The sequence below is a fragment of the Quercus lobata genome, chromosome 11, assembly GCF_001633185.2.
Source record: "Quercus lobata isolate SW786 chromosome 11, ValleyOak3.0 Primary Assembly, whole genome shotgun sequence".
Lineage (NCBI taxonomy): Eukaryota > Viridiplantae > Streptophyta > Magnoliopsida > Fagales > Fagaceae > Quercus > Quercus lobata.
Window position 1 is genome coordinate 48,444,537 of NC_044914.1, and position 19,195 is coordinate 48,463,731.

Consider the following 19,195-nt stretch of genomic DNA (forward strand, 5'->3'; position numbering starts at 1 on the left):
ACTTGCTCTGTAGTGACAATCTCTCATTTTGATGCACGGCTCCCAGTACATGACTAACCAATTACGCAGATCCCAGTACGCGACTTCCATCACCAACTAGAGAAGGTTGTTGGCTATAAAGTTTTTCAGTTCATCACACGATGAAGATCAAGAACTTCCTTGGTTACAAAACCCTACAATGCACAAACACAGCAGCTTCTTCACAAAAAAGATGAACTAGGGCAAATTCTATCTCTAGTCACAATTTGCATGAACAAACTTTGCTCAACACTTGTGCAACTTGTGTCATCTTTGACGGCTCTTAAAATAATCCTTATATATGTCTAGGGTTGTGAGAAAAGAAAACCCAAACATATATTCACGGATTGGATGAAGAAAAGTCTTGAAAATTTGAACTTCATAAACCTCAACAGATACCTTATCTGTCGAGCTATTGTCGAGCCACAGGCTGGAACAGCTTCTTCAAGGCTCGATAGATGTTAGTTGTCGAGGTAGTTGTCGAGCTTTAATGAACAACACTTTTCACACTTAAATCTTGGATAGACTTGCATGGCTTTAACACTTGAATTTGAAACCTTGTTTCTTGAAGTATTAAACACATCATAGATCTACCCAATTACAAGTAAAGTTCGTTTTGTCAAAGGATTAGCCAATTACATAAAATAGTGACATACGTTCCTAACATGTGAAACACATATGTCCTAACACACCTTAAAGAACTAATTCCATGAAATGAGTTTTATAATACAAAAAAAAAAAAAAAAAAATGCTGAAGATATAGCATCACAAGATGAAACTAAATAAATACTGCAACGAAAGCTTTTACTTCAGCCTAATTAAAAAGATAAAAGTGGGCAAGAGCCTGAAGATGAAGCTAAACCATTGTCCGCACCTGACATTGTTGATGTAGAAACATCATCCCATTGCTCATACATCTCAGTTCTGACATATTCAACCTCTTCATAGTTTTGTTGAACATTAGGAGTTTTTTTCAATGTTTGGATTGCCTCCAACTGCTTTGCAAATTCTTTCATTATAGGTTGTTCCTTCCTATTTAAGTTCAAGCACATTTTTGCAAGGTTTGCAACTACTATGATTTCTTCCTGTTTAGCATCCTTCATAACTCTAGCATCAATAATATCAGACAAATTGTTCTCCTCCATTAAATGAATGAGATGTGTGGCTAAACTTCTGCATTCTTTTGTCCTTGTAGAAGAAATTGCTTTGTCTCCGGTTAAGAGCTCAACAAGAACAACACCAAAACTATAAATATCACTCTTTTCTATAAACTGACTTGATTGGAAATACTCAAGGTCTAAATATCCAAAAGTGCCCTGTATTGTTGTGGTTAGGTGAGTTTGATCAACAGCAATGGATCTTGAAGTCCCGAAATCTGCTACTTTTGCTCTATACTTATCATCTAAGAGAATGTTTGTAGTCTTAATGTCTTGGTGGTAAATGGGTGTAGAAGTTGCTGAGTGTAAGTAGAAAAGAGCTCCTGCAGCTTCTATAGCAATTCGTAAGCGCATATCCCATGTTGCTGGAAACTCCTCATTTTGGTCATAGAGATATTGAGATAGAGTTCCATAGGAATGAATTCATAAACTAGCAGAGGAACTTCTATCTCCAAACAACAACCAAGTAGTTTAACCACATTCCTATGGCTAATTTGTGAAAGAATGACTACTTCATTAATGAATTATTCGAGTTTTCCTTCATCAATTACCTTGGGCTTTTTTACTGCAACAATTTTCCCATCTATCAACATACCTTTATAAACAGTGCCCTGTCCTCCTTGGCCAAGAATTCTATTCACATTAAAATTGTCAGTGGCTTTTTCCAATTCCTTTGAATTAAACAATTTGGTGGTTTTCTCAACAGCCACTTCACTTGAAGACAGTTGTTGTTGTAATAATAAACCACCATTTCGTTTGAAGAACCTCTCCTTGCGCTTAATATTCTTCCTTTTTTTTACCACTTTGTATGACCACCATCCACCAATACACAGAAATAATAGCCCAAATCCTGTGCTAATACTTGGTTAACACAATGAAATGAGAAAGATCACTCCTAGAAAAGCTTATAATAGTTTTGAATAATATAGGGACATCTTTTTTGAATGCCAAAAGGCTAGACAAACAATCATGTGACAAAGGTACCTTAACTTACATTGACAAGTAGTAATCAAAGAGAATGATACACTAAAAGTGGGTTGTAGAGGAGGATAAAAGATAACAAAAAAGAAGTTTAGCAAAAAAAAAGAAAAAAAAAAAAGAAAGATAATAGAAAAGAACAAGCATTAAGTTCTAAAGGGTCCAATTTACCTCAAGAGCCAAGACCAATTGAAAGCTTAAAATAGTTTTATATAAAATAGAGACAACTTCTTTCAATGCCAAAAGGCTAGACAAACTATTCTGTGACAAAAGTATGTTAACTAACATTGACACATAGTAATCACAGAGAATAATACTCTAAAATTCTTGGAAAATTTGTTGAACATTCGCATAAATTCTTTCAAGTTTGCTTGTGGGTCATCTTCATATATATATATATATATATTGGGAGTAAATAAAAACAACCTATGGGTCATCTTCATAATACCATTTGTTAGTAACCAGCTAGGTCGTGGACAGAATAAATAGAAAATGTTTAAAAATTGACTTGATTTAAGGGAGTCACCCCTAAAGAAGTATTAAAAACATAAAAAGATTAAGAGACAAAATGGAAATAGTAAGCAACAATTAGGTTATTCTTCATTCAACATTATCCCTATGCCTTTACCATTTGGAGTTCTGAACTCACCTTCCTATTTTAGGTAGATCTTTTTTCAATTATTGTAGATCTCAGAGAGGGTAAAATAAAGGACATACCTATTATGATAATTTTGTTGCAAGAATTGTGATCTGAAATTGGATCACAATAGTATCCCCCAAGAACATTTACACAAGGATATCGAAGATTGTAAAAACTACATACTTCAAGATTTGCACATTCATCAATATCTAACATAGTGGCATGTAATAACAAACACAACATTAGAATAGATGTTCAAAATTATCAACAATAAAACACAACAATGCAACATTGACATTCATCCAAAAAGTCATTTCCGCTGTATAATACTACTAGTTAGTAATCACTAAACAGTCTGATGTCCAAAAAATATTCAACAAATATGGTTTTTTTTTTTTTTTTTTTATGTTATTAATTTTATAAATATGAAATTTATTAATTATTAATAGACATGATTGTATTAATATATACAATTATTTATTCTACCATTTTTTAAAAACAAAATATGATGTGACAAGTTCTACCATTTTTATGTTGTTTTTGAAAGCGGGATGAGAAAATCTTGATAAAGACAATAGCACAAACCATACCCACCTATATTATGAACCATTTTAAATTGTTTTAAGCAATGTGTGAGGAAATTAATTCTGCTATGGCAAGGGTCATAGTGTTAGGGTCATATTTTTCAGTAGTTGGTATATTCTTTGACAAAATACACTTTGCTTGTATTTGGGTAATTCTAACTGGATTTTAGAATATCATGGAGTATATCTTACAAACAAAACAATTGATATTATTGAAGACTACATGAAGACTGCACAAAGAAACAAGTTTGAAAAGTTGAAAATAGTGAACCTTGACACAAGCTTGACATAAGCTCGATACAATCTTCCATCAAGACTTAATGAACCTCGACACAAGCTTCATACTAATCAATCTATCAAGCTTTGTAGATCTAGAAATTCTAGATTTGTTTTTTAGCCTATGATGACTTGGACTTCTAGGGTTTTGTTCACTAAACTTCTAGATGATATATAAAAGGATTATTTTTTTAGCCATTATCACACATAGAGACTCACATAGAAAGTTTTTACATTTATTGTGAAGCTACATTCTTATGTGCCTTAGGGTTTTGTGACTAAGCGCTTCCTTCTCTTCAAGTGTATTGAAGAACTTTGCATCCAACAACAAGCTTCAAGTTGCTAGGAGTTAATCACGTACTGAGATTCGTGCAAAGGGAAGAAGCCTCTACAAAATCAAGACTAATTGAGGGTTTTTGTGAGGATTCTACTATAAGTAGATACTTTGGGATAGGCTAGGTTTGGTGTAAGATTCCATATACTTGTAATCTCTTGATTTTGATTAGTGATTCTTAGGAGTGTTGACCTAAAATTTACCCGGTGGAATTTTTGCCTTATGAGAGATTTTCCCCATTAGTCAACAAGTCACTGTATCAAATTTACTTTCTGCTGCACTCTAGATTATTTGTTGATTTGTTTGTGCCTTTACGTTATTGCATGTAATATGAATAATTAATCAACTTGGGTAATTGAATTAATTAACTAGGGTCAATTTATAACCCAAAAAAAATAAAAGCTTAGTAAGCTTCTACTAACACATGCATTCTCATGCATTGTTCTTATACTAATTCTCTCTCTATTGTGTGTGCGCGCGTGTACGTGGTGTGTGTGTGTGTGTGTCTGCCAACTTCAGTTTCTTCCTTATGCCACCCAAGAAATTAGTTCCTTCTAGAATGTAGTTGGCAATTTAGCCAACTTTAAAATTTAATTTACTTGTAATAGCCAAATGCGCATTATTCTCATTTATGAGAGGGTTTCCTTAAGTTGAAAGTTCAAGAGGAAATTGAGAGGGGAAAAAGGCCTATGACTCAAGAGGATATAAGGCATGTTTGTTTACTTATTCCATCAGTCCACTTTCTATAATAATAATAATAATAATAATAATTGAAGATGCTTGATAAGCTTAAGAAAAAGGAAGAGAACAAACAGGAGCAAAGTAGAAGAAATAAACCCTTTTTTAACCCTAAGATTATCAAACATAATCTTCAACAAATGATGGTACCAAAATAATTTTTTTTGGAACACTATATTTTTACAACTTAATAATACGTGCAATTTTGATTAATAAACCATCACTTTCCTATAAATCCATATTTTTTGTCACTTGAAGTCTCAATAGTCACTTACACAATTAAGCTTTTTCTACCTATAGACAGTGAAAGCAGGCAGTGAACAACAGAGGGTTCGGGGGGATACCCCCTGACGACCTACGATGAATAAATGAGTTAAAGGTAGAAACCAATGCTAAACACTTGTGCGTAGACTAGAAAGGGAGTGAAGTGACTTATCAGTATGAGACACGAATGCTCTCACAAGGATAAGCAAAGCTAGAAGTAGGCTAAGACAAAACAAGGGAAAGCAAGCCAATAGAGAGTTAGGAGCTTCACTCCTTCAGCACTTATAGTCACGCATGTCCTAGTTGTGACACAAAAATATATCTATAGACTTTGTGGTACCCAAAATGAAATTTTATGGTTCGCCCAAAATATAAATGAAATTTTGTGACAACATCAAAATTAATCATTTTTATTTGTCTAAGAAAATGAAACACACATTTAATGTATTAATAAATAGATTTAATAGAGTGCGAGAAGTGTACCTTGACATCCATCAACAAGATAGGGATTTCCTTCAAAGCCGGAGTCGCAAGAACATGTAAAAGAACTCATATTACCCAATGACGAAGAACGATTTGCAAACTGACAGGTTGAGTGAGATGAATCACCTCCCATTACACGAGAAGATAAGTTTGCGTTTATCTCCCAATTTAATACCACAGGAACGTGAGAAATTTTTCGGACTTCAAAGTGGTTTGTTAAATTTTCCTCGAACCACTTCTGATCTACTAAGAAGGCATACTTGCAATCTTCGGTTCTTTTAAGAGATGCGATCATTGACAGGATTCTTGTGGTAAACACATCGAGATCTGAGGAGATTGTGGTTTTGCAACTACTGCCGTTTGACTGTATGGCGTCTTTCTCACAAACGGACACGCACCCACAATATATACTTCTTAATGAGCTATTTGAGACATCGCTGGATAGAACGTAAGCCAAGTTGTCACAACCAATGGCAACGAATATGTTTCTCAATTTTGAGAAGACAAAGGGACTTGATGCTAAGCTCACATTTGGTGCGATCTCAGTCCCACTCATAGGACACCACCATGACATAGGATAGTTGACGCGAAGTGTTCCCTCTAATGAAATGTCCAGCACCTCCAGATCTAATCTTCTCAAGAAAGGCTTGGGAGAGCCAAGAGTGTTGTTGCAATCTATCGCAAACGAATCGTCAATGTAGCAACCAGGTTTAATTCCAAAAGGGTAGGGAATTGGAACGTTCCCACAAACGGCTGCTGCTCCACTACATGAACTTTTTCCCAAACCCACTGCTTTTATAAATACATTCATTGACCACAATAAAAACACCATTCCCACCGTCATACCCATATCTCTCTCCCTCGTACCCATATCTCTCTCTCTCTCTCTCTCTCATGATGATGAGCCTCACTGTGAAACAGCAAGGCCAAGCCCTTACTTCTTATGATAAGCCAAAAAAAAAAAAAAAAAAATCTAGATATTTCTATGGAAATTGCATGGAAGACCAAAGTCAACATGGAAGTCACCAAAAATCTAGCAGCCGATGAAGACGAGTATGGCTTTTAATTTGGAAATTGATCCCGTGACCTACAACTGTCGGTAGCTTTTAAGGGTGTTTTTACGATGGATTTCACGGGTTAGTTTTAGTTAATAAATTTATATTTTTTTAAAAAAACCTTAAATTTGATGTGAGATATAAACTAACGAAAAATGAATATATATATATATATATATATATATAGGTGTGTTGACTCAAGTATTAGTGGTTTGGCCACCCAACAAAAAAAATTCTTTTCCAGCGAGGAGGAGATTTGGGAGTGGAGAATCTCTGATATAGTTGTCTGGCAGAATCATCAGTGGGATAAAGAAAGAATTATGGCCATGATCCACCAGTTTGATGCGAAAGCTATACTTCAAGTCCCTTTGAGTAGGCGGGTTGTACAAGACGGGCTGGTATGGTCTTTTTCAAAAAAAGGGTAGATATACAGTCTGGTCTCGGTATTTTGTGGCAAAGCAATTAAGGCAGGAAGAGATAAATGTTGGGGAGTCGTCGAAGCAAAGAGCATATCGGTCACTATGGCCACAACTATGGAAAGCAAATGTTCCAAATAAGATCAAATTTTTTTCCTGGAGAGCTTGTCTTAATATTTTGCCAACACAGGACAATCTCATTTGAAGAAGAGTGGTGGAGACTGTGAAATGTTGTTTCTATCCGAAAGAGGCCGAATCGGTTCTACATGTGCTTTGGAGTTATGGGGCGGCACAAGATGTTTGGGCTGGGAGTTTAGGTAGACTTCAAAAATCTTGTACTGAACAAAATGATTTCTTGCAGCTGGTCACAGGTCTCATGGTGAAGCTTTCATCGGAGGAATGGAACCTGTTCTAGATTATTTGTTGGCAGATATGGCATGAGAGGAACACGGTCATGCATGGAGGTGCATTCCAGCATCCTTCAAGGTCAGCCCAGCGTGCAGTGGATTATTTGAGGGAGTATACGGATGCATAGGACCATCTGAGTGTGCTAGTTCTGATACTTGTCCCAGCGCAGCAGACATGGCAGCCTCCACAGGGATCGTTATTCAAGCTGAACTTCGATGATGCTTGTTTTGGTGATGGAGCTGCATTGGGTTATGGGGTTGTGATTCGGAATGAAAAGGGTGAAGTCATGGCTGCTATAGCTATGAGGGGCGATGCTCTATGAGATAGTGAGGAGGTGGAAGTGTTGGCATGCCGTAAAGTGCTTGAGTTTGCCATTAATGTGGGCTTTATAGAGATAATTCTGGAAGGTGATAATGCTATGGTGATGAAGACGATTTCTCAAGCTCAACCAGACCTCTCGCAACTTGGTTTAATATACGAAGACATCTGGTGCTTGGCTGCAAGTTTCAGCTCCACTTCAACTAATTGTGTTAGGTGTAGTGCTAATAGTGTTGCTCATGCTTTGGCTAGATTTGCTAAATTAATTGATAATGAAATTATTTGGATGGAGGAGGATCCTCCACCAGTGGTGGATGCGTTGTATTTGGATTCTAGTTTTCTAAATTAATGAAAATTGATTGGTTCCGGCTTAAAAAAAAAAAAAAAAAAAAAAAAAAAATTAGTGGTTTGGAGTCATTCCACAGGATTTTTATATTGCTAAAGTTATCAGAGTTGATTGATTGGACTAGCGTTAAGGCAGGTTGCAATGCGGTAAACCTGGGTGAGATATTTCAACATGTTACAACCATATCTTTTGTTGTTGTTTTTACATTTTCTTAATAATTTCTTAATTTATAGTTAGGTTTGAGAGGATTTTTTATCTATAAAGATTCCCTTTAGTCTTCTCATTGGTTTTCTTGATTTTTTCTTATGTTATGTTATCATGCCTTGTCATAGTGACAAAGAACAACCTACCTCTGGTACCAAATTGAGTCCTTTATACTGATAGATTGATTATCGGCTTCAAAATCACATACAACTTGTATCTAAATCACTTGGTATAATATCTGAACTTGGTGTTCTTGGCTCTACTGATGTTCTAGGTGGCATATTATATGCACACTTAGAGCATCTTTATCAGATGTGCTAAATGTGCCAAATGCTAAATATTTGGCACATTTGGCACACCAAACACCAAAAATCCCTTTTATCAGATGTGTCAAATCTCATAAAATTTGCCACATGTGAATAACACCGTTGCAAATTTGCAACGGAACAGACGAACAATGGTATATGGGTTAATAATTTTTTATTCTCTTTTCTCTCTCCTCTCTCTTCACTTTATTCTTTTCTCTTCTCTCTCATCACCTCTGTTCTCTCTCACCGGTTCCCTCTCACCGATTCCCTCTTTTCTCTTCACATTTGGTGAGATTTATTTTCTTCTTTAATTTAAGATCAGTTTGACAGTGGCCATTATCACCGGAGACGCAAGCGGCATGGGCAAGGCTCACGAGTTCGCCGCTCATAGCGTACAAGCCATTGTCATCGCCGATGTCCAAAATGAGAAGGGCTATCGTCATCGTCACGACATCATTGTCATCGCTCTCCAATCTCGCCGATCTCTCTCTCTCTCTTTTGGTGGTTGGTTGTTTTGATTGTTGTTGGTTGGCTGATTTTGGTTGATGGTGGTAGGTTGATTAGGTTGTGGGTGTGAGATTTGGGATGGGTATCAGATTTGGGATGGTCTTAGATCGGGTTGTGGGTTGTGGGAGTGAGATTGGGTTGTGGGTGTGAGATTTGTGGCTGTGTAGTGTTTGTTTGAGAGTTTTTTTTTTTTTTTTTTTTTTTGGTGGTAGCAGTGGCTGATATTGGTGGTCGGTTTTTGATCTGTGGGGGTGGCCGGTGGTTGTGGGCTTTGGCAGTTGATCTGCGGGTGTGGGTTGTTGTTGATGATGGTGATGATAGGGAGGAGATAATATATTATTTTAATGTGTAGTAAATATTATTTGAATGTATAGAATTGAATGATAAAACATCTGAGAAATGAGATGTTGTAAAATGATGTGGTAAAATAATAAAGTAGGTCTTTGGTGTGGCAAAATGGCATAAATTATGCCACAGCTGATAAAGATGCTCTAAGGTTCCTCCTGATTTTATTGCAGTTTGCACATCTTGAAGACACCGACTCGATGGAGCTAACCTATGGAATACACTAACCTATGACTCCTATTTTATGAAGCTTGAGATTCCATCTCCTACCAAACAGACAATCCTAGGAGTGGGGATCCATGCAATGTAATATACTAAAACCATTCTTAAGAAAATTATGTTGTAAAAAGTTGGAAAGTTTTATCTATGAAGCTTTTTTTTTGTCTAATTATATAACTTCTCAAGTCCCGCAAGTCAGATGCATGACTCAGTTGTCAATATCCAACATATCCGTAAGAGTAGTATTAGAGGCACAATTTTTTTTAACGTTTTTATTTTTAGTTTTTACAACTGTTGATGTTGTTTTTGTGATTGGAGAAACATTACTTTCATCTTGTACTAACCCACCTATGTAATACAAAAATTACAACAAATCATGTCAACTATATTGTGAAAGAAGTTGTGATCCTAAACTTATTGATCAATAATTCTCATAAATACTGTACTTGAATTAAAGAATGGATCTCTTCGCTAAGTTGCATAATTTCCAAATTTAATTGCATGCCCTGAATTTCAACCGCGTCAAACATTGTCTTTTCATCTAACAATGACAATTCTTCTGCAGCCACTGCAATACAAGATCAATAGTAATTATCAAACCATATAATTTGGACACATCCCAGAACCCTCTAGCTAGATCAATTAAATTTGCTACCATCACTGGTTGCTAAGCTACCTTATTAGGCCTTGGTTTAAAACCCAAATCAAAGTTATCCAAGGGTCATTCCACACGTATATATTTGTCACATGCCCCACCAAATAGCATAATCCTTAGCATCTTTACTCTTCTTCACCCTGGTGTGGACATAAGGTACAAGCCTCCAATTATATGCATGTATGGAAAGAAGAACAAAAAGAAGACGGCCCATCCTCTGACCTTATGTATGGAGCCTAGTGTGGTTGTCCTGCGTCACACCCCTTCTATATCCAAGATGCTGATTCTCCTTTTAATTATGTGGCCTTGATATCAACAGCCAGCCAAATTTGACCAACAAAGCTGACAAAGTTCTTCACAATATTTTAGAGCAAGGCCTTCGTTGTTTCCATCAGCTTTTGCTCACCCCCAAAACTTGCTTACTATGGCACCCATTTAATGACATACCATACGCATGCTCATTTGAAAAGTTTATTTTTATCAGTTTATTATTAGGTTTAAAAAATAACTTATGCAAATGTACAATTATACCGTAAAATAGTAATTAAAGTTTAAAAAGTTGTACATATACTAAATAAATTAATTAAACTGAAAGTAAGATCTCTCAAGCGAGAAAACATGGTATATTATAGCAATAAGTTTAGGGAAAAAACACTTTTTGCAACTTTGTTTACAATTGCTAACACAATATGTTGTAATTATTGTATGATAAAGGTAGTATTAGTGAAAAAATTATCTTATAAGTCAATCTTATGAGATATTTTTCTAACATGAGTGAGTCATGTATGTTGTGAAAGAAATGTTTCATGAGATAATCTCATAAAACATCTTCTCACGTTAGGGTGTGAAAGCTCGATTATGTGTTAAAACACAAGAGCTATTTAGACCCCCAAATTAAAGATTACAGCTCGGTTGATTTTACTCTAACTTAAACTAAGTGCGGAATAGAGTAAATACGAGTGAACAAAAAATAAAACTACTCTAAGCTATATTCAACAAAACACAGCAGTAGAAAGACAACTAAAAGAGTAGGGAAGAAGAATGAAAACACAAGATAACACGCTGATGTGTTATCGAAGAGGAAACCGAAGTACTCAGCGAAAAACCTTTCCACCACCCTCCAAGTGGTAAATCGATCCACTAGACAATCAGTAGGGATACACGAATAGCAAGAAACCCTCTAAGCCTAATCTACCCAATGCACCTGAGCCCTCCAAGCTCCTACTTCAACAAGGCTTCTCGGAACCGTGTCTTGTCTAGCTCTCTGGATCCCGCAATATGCCCGATTGCATCCGCCAAAGCTTGGCTTCTTCTAATCCTTCCCAACAGCACCAAAACCTCACTTGACACTCAGAATGGGTGTAGTAAGTGTTTGGGCTATCAACCTCTCAAGGATATGGAAATGGAGAGGTAGGAGTTGAGGAAAACCACAATGGATTGTGTAGAGAATTGTGGGTATAACAATCTCTCACTCTCAAAGGTTATGGCTAGGGTTTTTTCTCTGAAAAGCATTCCTCAATATCTGTGGATAATGTGGGTATATATAGTGTGGGTAGGGACAGGGTGTATTAGATATGACAAATTGGCAAAACAGAATATTTCGCGGGTATCTCGCTGGAAGGTCTTACCCGCGAGACACTCACGAAAACTAGCTGTCACCATCTGTCATGACTCTTCGCATTGCAGTCATGTGCTGAGCACATGCTTCACTTTGCAGGAAGGCTTCTCGCGAGCTACCCGCGAAAACTTCTTTGTTCTTCACTTTACCTTGAGTCTTCACACTCTCTCTCATATACAACCCTTACAAAGAAATCCCACATAAAATACAGGGCACATAAGATTGAACAAAATTACAATAAAATTTGGCACGGAATAAAAGCTAACACAAAATAGTTGTAAATCACAACTTTACAAAACTTATTTCATACCGTTTTTTTAAAAAAAAAATTCTTCTACCAAACAAGTCCAATATTATAAAATTTGTTGCGAAAATTATTTTCATAATATTTTTGTTTAGAAAACCGTAAGAACCTAGCATTGCCCTTCTTTTTTAAAGAAACGGAACCTAGCAAGCTAGCATTATTTAGGGAAAGGAAAAGATGTTAAAAGTTAAAACCAAAAAGGAAAAAGAAAAGTCATTTCACCCAAAAAAAATAAAAAATAAAAAATAAGGACTCAAGTTAATTAGATAAAGCCATGTCTTTAAGGGTCCGTTTGGTTGGAGGAGTGGAAAAGTGGGAGGATGGAAAATTAGTGGGAGGATAGAAAATATTTAGTTTTCCCTCGTGTATGTTTGGTTGGAGGGATCGAAAAGTGGGAGGGTGGAAAACTCTTTTGTTTGGTTGAAAAGAAAAGTGGGATAATAGAAAATGTAGTTTATATAAATTGACTATTATACCCTTGTTACATAATAGGTAAGAAATAGATTTATTTGTACTCATTAAATAATATAAAATTTACCACATCATTCATATAAATTTATATTATAATGTAAAAATTACAATCGTACTTGCATTAAAAAACTCATTAAAAATTATAATGTAAAAAAAAAAAAGTGGTTAGCAACGTGGTCAGAACTGTTACGTCCACAACATTTTTCGTAATACTTTCACAAAAAAATTTATATGTAAAGTTGTTACTAGTTCTAATTTGAAGCTATCACTGAAATATTTTTTTACTCACCAATATTAACTAATAACAATCTGTTACTTAAAATTTATTGTAAAAATATTGTGGTAACATTTCTCAATTAGATTTTTTATTCTTTATATTATTTTTCCTTTCTCTCATTTCATTTCATCCATACGTTTTTTTTTTCTTGTTTTTCTCCTCCACACGTTGTCCTATCCCTATCCCCTCCCTTCTTTTATTTTCTTTTTCTCCTTTATTCAAGAACATTCTAGGCTTCCAGCAGCTCTCATTCTCCTTTTTTTTTTTTTTTTTACTTGATTCGAGAACATTCATCCCCAACGCAGTCCAGATAGGTCATCTTCATCCCAAAGCAGTTGGCCCAGCCTAGAGCTGTCACTCATCTTCATCCCCAACGTAGCCCAGATGGATCAAATAGCTTCTGTCTTCTTCTTTTTTTGTTGTTATGATTTGATTAATTTTAAAATTGTTTTTTTGAGTTTGTGTTCTGATAATTTGATAATGCTTGAGTTTAGAGATGTTTAAGAAAAAGATTGTTGTGTTTGTAACTGTTGTGTTTGTAGCTGTGAGAGGAGAAAGAAACGGGGTATTTGTGTAAAAGTGCTTTCACAGCACTTTTCTCTCCACATTTTTCTCCCGATTTGGGAGGAAAAAAAAGTGGGCCTAGGAGGGAAAATTTTCTCCCATGTTTTTTGTCTCTCCTATTTTCCTTCCCCAACCAAATAGTGGAAAACAACATTTTCCACCCTATTTTCTTCTCTCTATTTTCCATCCTCCCTATTTTCACCCTAACCAAACACACCATAAGTTTTAAGATTTGATTTTTCCCATCAAAACTGACACACACCAAAATACTTATCTAGCTTTTTTTCAAATCCCAAAAAACATGAATATTTTATATTTATTTATACCATGTTAATGTACAACATCCGTTAATAGCACCCTACTTTTACATTAGATGGAATGGTGGGCAAGTGCATCTTACTTTTATAGCAAAATCTTAAATTATTAATCATGTAATGGTTTGTCCTCAGAAACTTAAATTGGCCACAAAAATGTCAAAAAGCATTCTTTTAAGGATTAGGATTGATTCATTTTACCACAAGTATATGTTAGGTTCTAAAGATTTAGGTTTAAATGTTTAGAATCATATTTTTGTTTTGTTGGCAAATCAAGAAAGAAACATGTCTAGTCTAAGTGTAAGGCAATGCTTAAAAGTATAGGTTTCAAGTTTCAAGTCCAATTGACTACCAAAAAAAAAAAAAAAAAAAATTCTGCCTTCCTCGACTGATTGAGAATTAGACTCGACCGATCGAAAATTGCAAGTCCAGTATTTTTGCAAAATTTTTGAACAGGCCCAAGCCCGCGGAAACATTTAGGGTTTTATTTAAACTTCTCTACATATAAAAGGGAAACCCTAGCCATGTTTTGAAGACTTTTTGGAAGACTTGTGTGTTACACTTTGTGAGATTTGAAAGGTTTTGTACCTTCTAACTACGCAAGAATTTACAAGAGCAAGAACTACAATCAAGTGTTGGTAGAACATAGTTGCTGCATCAAGATCATTATTGATGGTGATTTGAAACCTTTGAACGGGATCTCAAAGTCACAAGAAAGGCGGCTTGTGTTGGTGTAAATCCAAGAAGAGAAGGAGTCTGTGGATTTGGAGCTTGCATTTGGTCGTGTCAATAAGTTACTACATGAGGTAGCAATAGATTTAGAGTTAAATCTGATTGTAAAAACTTCAATTCTCTTATAGTGGATTTACTTTACCTTGAGGATAGCTAGGTCAAATCCTCCCCAAGTTTTTACCTTGAAATGGTTCATTTCATCGGTTTTCCTTGGTCATCATATCGTGGTATTATTTACTTTTCCCCATTTGTGCATGATATGATATATGCTTGTTTAACCTAGATCTAAATAATAAACCAAATAATCAACTTGGTTAATTAATTAGGTTAAACAATCTAGTTTAAGGGGTCTAAACGAACAAATAAGTGGTATCAAAGTGGGTTAGCTCTTATTTATAAGTTTCTTAACTTAGAGTTGATCCTTGACCTCTGCTGTCATGGAATACAGTCATTCTCTTATGATTCCCTCACACTTTGATGGAAATAATTATGCTTTTTGGAAGGTGATGATGCCAAAAATCGTTAGTGAGTCGCATAGTCCTCACGTGCTTTAGACAGAACTTGCGAAACAGAAACAAAGAGGACCTTACAGAGAGTACCGATGTAGTATCGGTCAAATACCCTCTGAAGGATAAGTTAGAGAGAATTTCTACAACTCTAGAGTGCCAGAGCTGGGAAAATTATGCGTACCTTGATTTGTGAGGGTTTTGGGGTTTTTATAGTAGTGTGGAGCTGACATTCGTTTCTTGGTGGAGAAGGTATTTCCTTGTAGAGAAGATTCTCATTAATGCTCGTGTTTATGGGATTCTTTCCTTGTAGAGATTCCTTTAATTAACGTTCAAGACATTTCCATGTATAGACATTCGTGGAGGTCAAGCTAAGCTAGGCTGGACCTATCGGCTTCTTCACACCCGTCGGCCTCTTCTCCCTTGTTGGCCACTTGCCTCGTCCGAAAGTTCCTCGTCAGCTTATGGAGGTACCCGTCGAGTATCGTGGTGGGGTTGTCGGCTTATGGTGTCGCCGCTTTTGTCCTTCCATATATGCACATGAAGCTAACGGGCCTATAGGAACCATCGGCTTCCTTGTGTGTGATGCATTAAATCATTTACAAGAACACCCTTATCAGCTGCCCCCTATTCCGTCATCCCATCGACTTTGGCTAACGGGCCATGGAGTATATGAACATTTATGACCATTAATATGTTTTATTGGAGCCCATGTCATTAAATGGCATAAGTAGCTCTTGGTTAATATGCGAGGTGACATGTGGTGCTTGCTGGTTGGCCTTGTTTCCAATCATGAGCATCGCTTTGTATACCACACCTCCTCTCTCTATAAATAGTTCTTCCCCCTTTCATCATTCATTTTGCTTTACTTTATTCTTCATCCTTTGAGACCTTCGAGATTAGAATATAAACGCCAACCCGTCTTTCACAAGCACCCGTTACCTGCGCCTCCCTCAGTTTTGTGGATCCCGTCACTTTTACAGAGCCGTCTACTTATTCTGTAAGTCTTCTTCCTCCTTGTTTTGGTTTTCTTTTTCTTCTTCCATTTTCTAGCTAGTCATCGCCTCTATAGAGACCCATCAAAATAGGTTCTTAGAATACCTCTATTGCTTGTAGGTGAATAGATGTCAGGTGATAGAGAAGTGATGAGTGAACAATCGTCGTCAGTCCGTGAGGGTGCGGTCCACGACGAAGTCTACCTGTCAGGTGGTGGGCCCGAGGAGGGCTTAACCTGGTCCCCAGAAAGGGAACCGTCTGCTCATTCTCTTGATGACAAAAAGGAGGAAGATTATGAAGCAGATGGGGGAGAGGATAAAGAGGAAGTAAAGGAAGGAGAGGGAAGGTGAGGAGGAAAAGAGTGATGAAGGGAGTCACGAAAAAGTTGACAAGTCAATTGACTAGACAGACGAAAGAGGCAGTAGGCCTTTCATTCTTCCAAAAATATGAACAGTGAACGACTTCTATCCAACCATGTCCTAAAGGGTCTTTAATACTCTCCGTGACCGTCATCAAATCCCCGATAACATCCCTATCCATCTGTCAAGTGAATTTGAGAGATGTTATTCGGGTAAAATAGCAAATGTAGGGAAGTATGACGCTATGTTTACTATGGGGTTAAGGTTACCATTAATGGAACTACACCATCAACTTGCTAACTACCTTGGCCTATTCGTCAGCCAAATTGCACCAAATGCATGAAGGATTTTTATTGGTGCTGAAGTGATATGGGGTTAGTTGAGTGAAGGGAACCGTCGACTTACGTTTAATGAGTTCTTTTACTACTACAGGCCCTAGTAGATATCCTCATCAAAAGATATCTACCACTTCCTAGCTAGAAAGCAGTCGCTTAAGCTTGTGTCAGACATGCCAGATTCTAACAGAAACTGGAAAAATAGGTACTTTTTCGTCTAGGGGACATAATGGGTGTGTAGACCTGAAGAGTAAGATGGCATGCCTGACGGGTTTGACAATACTTGGGTTGTTGTCAAGGAGTCTGGTGAGTCTTCGGTGTCCTTTTTTGTCGCCCCGTCAGCCTAAATTATGTACCTAACCTTCTACTCTTTTCATTTTTTTTTTTCAGCTCAAGTCCGTCTCGAGATAATTGATGAACAGGAGAATTTCCTCAAGAGAGTTTGGGCGATCCCTTTAGAAGAAAGGAAGTGGAAGGATCTGGTCACTCTCGACACCCTTTACGCCTTTTGAGGTGGTCTAGAGCCAACGCCCACAGCCCGATGGTTGCATGCTTCTTCCCATCACCGTAAGTCCCTTTGTTCGTCTACTTCTGTTTTTACTCCCTTGGTTCGTATAACTCACCTTATTGCTTTTTTAGAGATGGATATAGGCAGGTAAAGTGCTTTGGTGAGGAAGGCAGCTGCTGCTTGTAAACAATAGGAGCAGGCATCAGGATCAACTCCTAACGTGGGCCCTAAAGTCACACTTAAGGGAAAACCCAACACCAAAGATGACCGTCTGTCGAAGAAGGGGACGGGTCCACTGATTGGGGAGCAATAGTAGAAGGCTTTGTCGCCCCCTCCCCCTTGTCATGGAGCTGGGAAAGGTCTAATAACAAGGAAAGGACCCGTTGCTCCTAACCTCGTCCCAAGGCTTGTTACTCACAAAGATTATGCCGTCAAGATGGTCACCTCAATCATCAAGGAGACGGATTTGGATCCGTATGGGAGGCATACTTCGGAGGACTTGGGGGCTTCTAGCCTCTACGACTTGTCAAAGGTATGTTTTTGTCACTTATTTTGCACTTTAATTATTCTCTTGATTTTAATCGTCATGCTTTGTTTCAAGCGTTGGTGTGCATGAAGGCCCTTCAGGATAGGTGCGCGGCCAGTGAGAGGGTGATCCGATGGATTTATAAGAACTAAGAGATTGAAAATAAGGAGCGAGCTCAATACTCGGAGGCCGTCCATACCCTTAACCAGGAGTTGATGGCTAAGACTAAAGTGCTTGCGGAAAAGACCTGTCGGCTCGAGGAAGCAGAGAAAGTGAAGACCAATTTGGCAACGGAATTGGCCGTTCTTTAAGAACAGATGGAGAAGGCTAGAGCTGACGCTGTGGCGGAGTTTCGCATTTCCCAACCCTTCTTCGATGCGTGTGGCTTCTACTATGGCGACGGGTTCAAGGATTGCTTGAAGTAGGTGAGAGCTTCTTATCCTAACCTTGACTTGACCCAGATCGCAATAGACGACACGGTCTCGCCGACGCGTGGAGGAGAGGACATCGTCAATGATAAGACTGTTGACACTGCTTACACGGTTGAGCAAGAGGTAGAGACTGACAACGTGGTCATTGCCCAACCTACTCCTGGTGGTCCTAACGATCTCCCCGCTGAGAACCCTACTACTGTCAACGATCTACCTACAATGAATCCTACCGTTCTTGATGGCCCTCCGTCTTGACTTTTCTTTCTTTTTTTGTATTTAAGTATTCTGTGTAGTCATTTGTAAGACAGTAATTAATGGCCCCTCTTTTTAGGATTTTCATGTAAAGACAATTACTTGTTCGGGCTACATTTCCTGTCTTTTATCCGTTGCCTATACTTTGTTATATATTTTTTTTATTGCAATTGTGTATACCTCTATTGTATTGGTACTGTTGATATTTTATTCTATTAGTCCACCCTGTGGGTAGGACTTATATAATTCGTAAGACTAGGTACCCGTCAATATCCTAGGTTATCCATCCACCTTGCAGGTAGGACTAAGTGAAATTTGTAAGACTAGGTACCCATCGGTATCCTGGATCATCCGTCCATCCTGTAGGTAGGACTTAGAATATTTTAAGAACCAAGGACCCTTCGGTATCCTAGGTTATCTGTCCACCCCGCAAGTAGGACTAAGTAAAATTTGTAAGACTAGGTACCTATCAGTATCCTAGTTCATTCATCCACCCTGTAGGTAGGACTTATAATATTTTGAGGACCAGGGACCCGTCGGTTTTGTAGATTTTAGGGAGTTTTTTTATTTTATTTTTATTTTTTTAAGCCGTCAATTTTAATAAGAATATTCTAAGGTGACCGTGGTCCGTCCACATTTTAAGTTTGATCTTAGTAGACTTTTAAGATACGTGGTCTGTCCACCTCACGGACTGGACTTAGTAGATTTTCAAGGCGTACATGGTCCGTCCACCTAAGGACATGCATATG

At 37.3% G+C, this 19,195-nt stretch overlaps 1 pseudogene; it reads right to left on the reverse strand.

Annotated features, from left to right (window-relative positions):
* Positions 1–834: 834 nt before the first annotated feature.
* LOC115967030 lies at positions 835–6,360 on the reverse strand (annotated as a pseudogene).
* Between the last annotated feature and the right edge of the window lie 12,835 nt (positions 6,361–19,195).